A 9880-nucleotide genomic window follows, 5' to 3' on the forward strand; every position below is an offset into this window, starting at 1 on the left:
GTGTGTGTGTGTGTGTGTGTGTGTGTGTGTGTGTGTGTGTGTGTGTGTGTGTGTGTGTGTGTGTGTGTGTGTGTGTGTGTGTGTGTGTGTGTGTGTGTGTGTGTGTGTGTGTGTGTGTGTGTGTGTGTGTGTGTGTGTGTGTGTGTGTGTGTGTGTGTGTGTGTGTGTGTGTGTGTGTGTGTGTGTGTGTGTGTGTGTGTGTGTGTGTGTGTGTGTGTGTGTGTGTGTGTGTGTGTGTGTGTGTGTGTGTGTGTGTGTGTGTGTGTGTGTGTGTGTGTGTGTGTGTGTGTGTGTGTGTGTGTGTGTGTGTGTGTGTGTGTGTGTGTGTGTGTGTGTGTGTGTGTGTGTGTGTGTGTGTGTGTGTGTGTGTGTGTGTGTGTGTGTGTGTGTGTGTGTGTGTGTGTGTGTGTGTGTGTGTGTGTGTGTGTGTGTGTGTGTGTGTGTGTGTGTGTGTGTGTGTGTGTGTGTGTGTGTGTGTGTGTGTGTGTGTGTGTGTGTGTGTGTGTGTGTGTGTGTGTGTGTGTGTGTGTGTGTGTGTGTGTGTGTGTGTGTGTGTGTGTGTGTGTGTGTGTGTGTGTGTGTGTGTGTGTGTGTGTGTGTGTGTGTGTGTGTGTGTGTGTGTGTGTGTGTGTGTGTGTGTGTGTGTGTGTGTGTGTGTGTGTGTGTGTGTGTGTGTGTGTGTGTGTGTGTGTGTGTGTGTGTGTGTGTGTGTGTGTGTGTGTGTGTGTGTGTGTGTGTGTGTGTGTGTGTGTGTGTGTGTGTGTGTGTGTGTGTGTGTGTGTGTGTGTGTGTGTGTGTGTGTGTGTGTGTGTGTGTGTGTGTGTGTGTGTGTGTGTGTGTGTGTGTGTGTGTGTGTGTGTGTGTGTGTGTGTGTGTGTGTGTGTGTGTGTGTGTGTGTGTGTGTGTGTGTGTGTGTGTGTGTGTGTGTGTGTGTGTGTGTGTGTGTGTGTGTGTGTGTGTGTGTGTGTGTGTGTGTGTGTGTGTGTGTGTGTGTGTGTGTGTGTGTGTGTGTGTGTGTGTGTGTGTGTGTGTGTGTGTGTGTGTGTGTGTGTGTGTGTGTGTGTGTGTGTGTGTGTGTGTGTGTGTGTGTGTGTGTGTGTGTGTGTGTGTGTGTGTGTGTGTGTGTGTGTGTGTGTGTGTGTGTGTGTGTGTGTGTGTGTGTGTGTGTGTGTGTGTGTGTGTGTGTGTGTGTGTGTGTGTGTGTGTGTGTGTGTGTGTGTGTGTGTGTGTGTGTGTGTGTGTGTGTGTGTGTGTGTGTGTGTGTGTGTGTGTGTGTGTGTGTGTGTGTGTGTGTGTGTGTGTGTGTGTGTGTGTGTGTGTGTGTGTGTGTGTGTGTGTGTGTGTGTGTGTGTGTGTGTGTGTGTGTGTGTGTGTGTGTGTGTGTGTGTGTGTGTGTGTGTGTGTGTGTGTGTGTGTGTGTGTGTGTGTGTGTGTGTGTGTGTGTGTGTGTGTGTGTGTGTGTGTGTGTGTGTGTGTGTGTGTGTGTGTGTGTGTGTGTGTGTGTGTGTGTGTGTGTGTGTGTGTGTGTGTGTGTGTGTGTGTGTGTGTGTGTGTGTGTGTGTGTGTGTGTGTGTGTGTGTGTGTGTGTGTGTGTGTGTGTGTGTGTGTGTGTGTGTGTGTGTGTGTGTGTGTGTGTGTGTGTGTGTGTGTGTGTGTGTGTGTGTGTGTGTGTGTGTGTGTGTGTGTGTGTGTGTGTGTGTGTGTGTGTGTGTGTGTGTGTGTGTGTGTGTGTGTGTGTGTGTGTGTGTGTGTGTGTGTGTGTGTGTGTGTGTGTGTGTGTGTGTGTGTGTGTGTGTGTGTGTGTGTGTGTGTGTGTGTGTGTGTGTGTGTGTGTGTGTGTGTGTGTGTGTGTGTGTGTGTGTGTGTGTGTGTGTGTGTGTGTGTGTGTGTGTGTGTGTGTGTGTGTGTGTGTGTGTGTGTGTGTGTGTGTGTGTGTGTGTGTGTGTGTGTGTGTGTGTGTGTGTGTGTGTGTGTGTGTGTGTGTGTGTGTGTGTGTGTGTGTGTGTGTGTGTGTGTGTGTGTGTGTGTGTGTGTGTGTGTGTGTGTGTGTGTGTGTGTGTGTGTGTGTGTGTGTGTGTGTGTGTGTGTGTGTGTGTGTGTGTGTGTGTGTGTGTGTGTGTGTGTGTGTGTGTGTGTGTGTGTGTGTGTGTGTGTGTGTGTGTGTGTGTGTGTGTGTGTGTGTGTGTGTGTGTGTGTGTGTGTGTGTGTGTGTGTGTGTGTGTGTGTGTGTGTGTGTGTGTGTGTGTGTGTGTGTGTGTGTGTGTGTGTGTGTGTGTGTGTGTGTGTGTGTGTGTGTGTGTGTGTGTGTGTGTGTGTGTGTGTGTGTGTGTGTGTGTGTGTGTGTGTGTGTGTGTGTGTGTGTGTGTGTGTGTGTGTGTGTGTGTGTGTGTGTGTGTGTGTGTGTGTGTGTGTGTGTGTGTGTGTGTGTGTGTGTGTGTGTGTGTGTGTGTGTGTGTGTGTGTGTGTGTGTGTGTGTGTGTGTGTGTGTGTGTGTGTGTGTGTGTGTGTGTGTGTGTGTGTGTGTGTGTGTGTGTGTGTGTGTGTGTGTGTGTGTGTGTGTGTGTGTGTGTGTGTGTGTGTGTGTGTGTGTGTGTGTGTGTGTGTGTGTGTGTGTGTGTGTGTGTGTGTGTGTGTGTGTGTGTGTGTGTGTGTGTGTGTGTGTGTGTGTGTGTGTGTGTGTGTGTGTGTGTGTGTGTGTGTGTGTGTGTGTGTGTGTGTGTGTGTGTGTGTGTGTGTGTGTGTGTGTGTGTGTGTGTGTGTGTGTGTGTGTGTGTGTGTGTGTGTGTGTGTGTGTGTGTGTGTGTGTGTGTGTGTGTGTGTGTGTGTGTGTGTGTGTGTGTGTGTGTGTGTGTGTGTGTGTGTGTGTGTGTGTGTGTGTGTGTGTGTGTGTGTGTGTGTGTGTGTGTGTGTGTGTGTGTGTGTGTGTGTGTGTGTGTGTGTGTGTGTGTGTGTGTGTGTGTGTGTGTGTGTGTGTGTGTGTGTGTGTGTGTGTGTGTGTGTGTGTGTGTGTGTGTGTGTGTGTGTGTGTGTGTGTGTGTGTGTGTGTGTGTGTGTGTGTGTGTGTGTGTGTGTGTGTGTGTGTGTGTGTGTGTGTGTGTGTGTGTGTGTGTGTGTGTGTGTGTGTGTGTGTGTGTGTGTGTGTGTGTGTGTGTGTGTGTGTGTGTGTGTGTGTGTGTGTGTGTGTGTGTGTGTGTGTGTGTGTGTGTGTGTGTGTGTGTGTGTGTGTGTGTGTGTGTGTGTGTGTGTGTGTGTGTGTGTGTGTGTGTGTGTGTGTGTGTGTGTGTGTGTGTGTGTGTGTGTGTGTGTGTGTGTGTGTGTGTGTGTGTGTGTGTGTGTGTGTGTGTGTGTGTGTGTGTGTGTGTGTGTGTGTGTGTGTGTGTGTGTGTGTGTGTGTGTGTGTGTGTGTGTGTGTGTGTGTGTGTGTGTGTGTGTGTGTGTGTGTGTGTGTGTGTGTGTGTGTGTGTGTGTGTGTGTGTGTGTGTGTGTGTGTGTGTGTGTGTGTGTGTGTGTGTGTGTGTGTGTGTGTGTGTGTGTGTGTGTGTGTGTGTGTGTGTGTGTGTGTGTGTGTGTGTGTGTGTGTGTGTGTGTGTGTGTGTGTGTGTGTGTGTGTGTGTGTGTGTGTGTGTGTGTGTGTGTGTGTGTGTGTGTGTGTGTGTGTGTGTGTGTGTGTGTGTGTGTGTGTGTGTGTGTGTGTGTGTGTGTGTGTGTGTGTGTGTGTGTGTGTGTGTGTGTGTGTGTGTGTGTGTGTGTGTGTGTGTGTGTGTGTGTGTGTGTGTGTGTGTGTGTGTGTGTGTGTGTGTGTGTGTGTGTGTGTGTGTGTGTGTGTGTGTGTGTGTGTGTGTGTGTGTGTGTGTGTGTGTGTGTGTGTGTGTGTGTGTGTGTGTGTGTGTGTGTGTGTGTGTGTGTGTGTGTGTGTGTGTGTGTGTGTGTGTGTGTGTGTGTGTGTGTGTGTGTGTGTGTGTGTGTGTGTGTGTGTGTGTGTGTGTGTGTGTGTTGGTTTTTTTTGTTTTTTTTTTTTTTGTGGGGGGGGGGGGGGGGGGGGGGGGGGGGGGGGGGGGGGGGGGGTGGGGGGTTTTTGGGGTATTTTTAATTTTGTTGGGTGAATGATAATGGGATGAGAAATTGTAGGGATGTTTGGTGGGTGTAAGGTGTTATTAGTTAGATAGTGGTATGTACATGGTCCCCCCAGTACACGGGCCCCCACTCCACGGACCGTGGTCCACAGGCTACTCACTTGCAGGGAGCGGGGCAGCGAGTGGGACGCGACTGATCCACCGCCAACCATATAAGACTCCCGTATGAGTCAGCTGCTGCTGCTGCCGCTGCTGCTGGAGGAGGGTGGCGCCCCTCGCCCCCGCCTGAGTGCCATTTGGCCGTCGCGTCAGAGCAAAACGTAAACACCCACGGCCGTGTATCATAACGAAATGACATCGTTCGCTGATGCCGATCTAGGAGGATCCATTACTCACAAACCTGGACACATTACAGTCGCTCACGCTGACCCAGGAAACCATTAATGGTAATATTTCAGTCGCTGTTGTCTCGGTGGTGTTACACACAAAAAAAAAAGAAAAACGCCTTCGGCTACGAGAGTCGCTATGTTTCTATAAACTATTCCCGGATGTGGGGGGTCCAGCGTGGCCCAAAATGTAAACAAAATTATGCGGTGGAATGTTTTGGGTTGACGGTGAGGCGGAGGGGCACGTGCCTCGCTCGCCCCACCTGGCCCGACGTAATCGTCTTCGAGGATGAAGGTAAGCTTCAGCCACTGTTCGCTTGGCTGGGATGTACTGGAAGGAGTATTAAACTCTATTGATGTACTGAAAGGAGTATTAAACTCTATTGATGTACTGAAAGGAGTATTAAACTCTATTGATGTACTGAATGGAGTATTAAACTCTATTGATGTACTGAAAGATTAAACTCTATTGATGTACTGAAAGGAGTATTAAACTCTATTGATGTACTGAAAGGAGTATTAAACTCTATTGATGTACTGAAAGGAGTATTAAACTCTATTGATGTACTGAAAGGAGTATTAAACTCTACTGTCATACAGCTTTTTCATCTTCTTTATACTGTCCACATCTGCCATATCCTTTGTCCCGGTTTTTCCATTCCTCTTCCACTCTTATATCATAAAAGTATTTATCTTACATCTCTTCTTTAAAGTTTCTTGCTTGATTTTCACGTTATGTCTCCTGGTGGTTTCATCCCAACATCTCGTGAAGAACTGTCAACATCATCGACCTGGTTGAGAAACCTGATCCGATTTGTTGAGTAAATACAAAGTGTCTAACTTGTTCTCCCCTGAAATTCAACTCGCTTAATTCTGATGCCATTTCTGTCATCCTCCTCTAGACCTTCTCTCTTTGCCCTTTATGCTTCTTTTTCAGACGCGATGACCAAGATAAAGAAACACATTTAGTTTGGGTCTTATGCATGGCATAAAAAGCCTCCATAAATATCACCTTAACCTTGAGGGCTGTTCTAATATTGCCTAGTCGTAGATGATTCGTTTCCACATCTATTCTCCCAGGGCGGGAGTCTGGCGACATGCCATAGTGAGGAAGCTGACTCCTAAGTTCCCCTCACACACAGAATGCTAGAGCTTACCCCTTGCCGTGTGTCATTCGTATTTTGTCTCAAACCAAGCTTGGCGTCACGTCGGAATCCGTCACGCATGACCTTCCCTAAAGCTAATGCTGTGTCTAAGGTGACCTCCCCCCCCCCCTCAGTAGGACGTCATCCAATTGCTCTGCGATTATGTCATCTTCTCCCGGAACCTTACAGACCACACTTGTCAAGGAGGTTGGTCTGTAGTTCAGCGCCTCTTCCCTGTCTCCTTTCTTAAAGATGGGTACGACATTGGCCCTATTCTGATCCCTTGGCCACTGCCTCTCTCTTCAGCGACATCTTGAACAGTGAACCGTGAACAGTTCTTATATGGGATACAGTGCCAGGGTAACCAAAGGCCACGAAGAGATAGATGATGAGTGTTGGAGTGGATGTGAAGAGGGACAGCTTCACTGCAAGACTGGTAGACGGCTGGAGCAGACTAAGCAATGAAATGCCACCAGTAATACAGTTATTCCAAAAGCTGATTGTTGGTGAGGAAAGTTCATGAGTTAAGGCCCAACGTGTTGATATCTCTCCTCAAACCTTAAGAAATAGGTAATAACACATACTTAATCACACACACACACACAAACAGAGAGAGAGAGAGAGAGAGAGAGAGAGAGAGAGAGAGAGAGAGAGAGAGAGAGAGAGAGAGAGAGAGAGAGAGAGAGAGAGAGCATATCAACTAGAGGACGCAGCACCAGTTCAAGTTAACTTCAACCTGAGAGAAGACTGATCTGGTGGAGAAGGTCCACAAGAATGTACACAACAAAGACGACCACAAATAAGTGAGCCAGGCAGCCATGGCATCTCCCATACTGGCAGGAAAGGTGGAGGGGAGACATGATAACAACGTAACGCATGATGACAGACCCTACCAGGTAAATGGTGAGGTGTTCTTCTAAAATGGTAACTACCCAAGTGGATGAGGCGACGTAAGAACCAAGTTACCAGAGTGACGTGAAGAAATACGGAGTGTATACAGCACCAGTGGGGTTGATACATGGCGTCGCAAGGGTGTGGAGACTGTAAATACCCACAGGTATTAGCGGGTGTAAAAGATTGTCTGGTCAAAGAAAAAGGGGAAAAAAAAGAATATGTTTAAGATTTAAGCTCGTTCCCCCGTCTTACTCGATGTAATCACATGATGGCAGCAAAACCAGAGTATCATAATACAAATATTAAACTTTTTTACCTCAGCAGAGGAAATTGAACTCCTGTACTCTCAGGGGGGGAAAAAAAAAAAAGAAAGAAGAACTCCACCGGAAAACACGATAAAAGATGCCTTTCCGTCAAAAGAAAATTACATGACGGACAGGCAAGCGAAAACGGGGTTTGATAAGAGAAGAAAACGATATATTCTACGTCGAGATTCCCACGTCAGTCACCTTTTTAAAACTGATAAATTACCTTACGGCAGGAGGGCAAGGACTGATCATAATTGGATAATTTCTATTGAAAAAACCTACGGTAAAAATTGAAATTTAAATTCCGTAAGTACACCGCTGGAGGCGACCTCACCGATCTAGGGAGGTGTGTATAGTTGCCGTAGACCGCTATCATCCCTGTCGCGCGCGCGCGGACACACACACACACACACACACACATGGGCCTCCGTGGTGTAGTGGTCAGCTTTACTGTCCATAAGTCACTGCTGGCCTGCCCGGGTCTGATCTGCCTGGTTTCGAATCTTGAGCACGGCAGTCGGCCCAAAGGTGTTCCTTTTAGCTTTCGGGGCCGGTTATTAAATGGGTACATGGCCTAGGCAGGTGTGTGTGTGAGTTTAAGAGACAGAGCAAGACACATACACACAAACAGTTATAGAAGCAAAGACATGGTTCACATATACAATGTTAAGGGCGGAGCAACACGAGTGTACGACTCTTCCCGTCACATCCTTATATAATAATCACCCACGCTATGGCCCCATCACCAGTGAGATGGAATGGGGAGGAGGTCTTGGAAGGCAGTGAGATTTGCAGAGGCCTTTCCCCGTACAAGACTCAGGGTCTTGATGAAGTCTGTCCATGTGTGGTGAGGAAGTGTGCAGATGCGCCTGACAGGCCACCTATAATGCTGCTCAAGATGTGGCAGGAGGAAGGTAAAGTGCTAAGGGAGTGGGAGATGGTAAATGTTATACTTATCTCTAAGTAAGGAGACTGGGAAGTTGCAGTAAACTATATATACCAGTCTCTCTGTTGACTGAGGTCTGTAGAATACTAGAAAAAAAAAAAAAAAAGCGAGTGGATGACTACATGCAAAGGAGAGATTACCCAATCGAGGGACAACACAATTTCAGGGAAAGGTGGTCATGTGTAACAAACCTCTCAGACCTCTACGAGAGAGTGAGCTCTGGTGTAGATGGATGGATGGATAAACTACATGAATCTGTGGGTGAGAATGATGGGAAATCAACACTGTATCTATCTTGCTGACAGAGCCATGCCTTAAAACAACTCTAAAGGAGACAAAATGTCAACTAATAAATTTCAGAATCGTTCTATAGTTTATAGAGAAAGAAACATTCATTTCATCGTATACTAAGCCAAAACTAGAATGTGCTTCACAAGTTTGGTCATCATACTTATAGTAACAGAGGGAACAAATTAGACCATGTCCAGAGGAGGGCAACACATATTGCATCAGAATCAAGAGAGCTGGAATGCACAGAAAATCTTATAAAAGCACTCAGTGACCTGATAGAGAAAGTCGGATTGCGGCCAAGAGTTTACCTCAGCTAGAAGAGCCAAGGGAGGCGGCAGACGTGACCACACTCCTCAAGTTCTCCACATCCATCTTAGAACGTCAGTAGCGACGTCTTCGAAATCAGCAAAGAAAGATCAACACTAGGGGGAGGCGAGAGGGAGGGGGACACAGTAACACGCTGAGAAAGGAAAGGCTTATGAATTTGTAGAGAAGTTCTTCTATAGTAACAGAGGAGTGGAGGGATGAAGAATGCAGACACTACAGGAAAGTTGGACGAGTGTAGAACTCCCTCCCCGCCTTGCATTAACAGGTAATCACAAATAAGTACACACACACACACACACACACACACACACACACACACACACACCTGCACAACACTAGCCGCGACCGACCGAGTATGTCTGGTGAATGATGACTCTGCCTGGGTAAATAAGGGAGTTCCGAGTGAATTCGCCAAAAGAAGTTCAGAACACCGGAGGTAATGGTGGGAAACACCTGACCCTCTGGTGACCTGATACACCTTCCACATGGGAACACCTGACCATCGTCTCTCAACCAGGATATCCCACCTCAGACAATAAATCGCGTCCACACTCAGTCATGCAATAACAAAAGACTGGAAGATGATCCCGCGCCTCAAGAAGAGATACGAGGGAGGTGATTTTACCAGAGGAGAACCATTTTTCTTATAGCAACAGAGAATAGGGCACAGGATTCCATAGTGTGAATATGAAGGAGAGTTATAATAAGTTCTATAAGATATCAACTGTGGGAGTGTGTTGGTAGGGAACAGTGGTAGGAGACGGAGGGAAAGGATCAGAGACGAGAGAGACATGGTTTAATAAGCTTCAAGAGGCCAATTATTAAAGATGAAACGCACTATGAAGATCCGGGCAACACAACAACCACGTATAACTTGAAAGTTAAAAGAGATCAAGGGATAAGTCCAGCAGAAAAGAGAGATACAGATATCTATAGAAAGAATGTTGAAATAGCAGGTGATTATCCAACACAGTTCCTCGAACTCATGTGCAGGTTATGGTTAGTTTACGTCAAGGTTGAGGGAAGGGTTGTTACATGAGGAAACTTATGAGAGCTAAATAGTCAAGTCCAAAGTGTATTCGACAGTATAGGAAGCAGTGCCGTAGAGAGGGTATCGGGCAAGATATAAATAGGCTTATGAAACATTCTCAGCCTTTTAAGGTGAATTACCACAGCGCTAAACAGGGAATTCCATAGAGAAATTACCATGCCAGAGGAATAGAAGAGAATAAACGTCGTGCCAAATTTTTAAGAAAGACGGTAGAGAAAGCGTACTAACACATCGGCCAGTTCCAGTACCACTAACAAGAACGTTCAGCAAAACTGTAAGAATTTAACCAAAGTCGAAACAGAAGAGAACATACAAAGGAGGAGCTTCCCGAGTGAGTGGTAAGGTAGGATCAGGTGACTGGGGTTATGTATGATGATGATGAACTCCCTGAACCTCCACTACAGTGTGAGTAACGGGCTGGACGGTGGGGTGCACGGTTGGTCGAATGTGTTCCTGGGC

The sequence above is a fragment of the Panulirus ornatus genome, chromosome 3 (assembly GCF_036320965.1).
Source record: "Panulirus ornatus isolate Po-2019 chromosome 3, ASM3632096v1, whole genome shotgun sequence".
Taxonomy (NCBI): domain Eukaryota; kingdom Metazoa; phylum Arthropoda; class Malacostraca; order Decapoda; family Palinuridae; genus Panulirus; species Panulirus ornatus.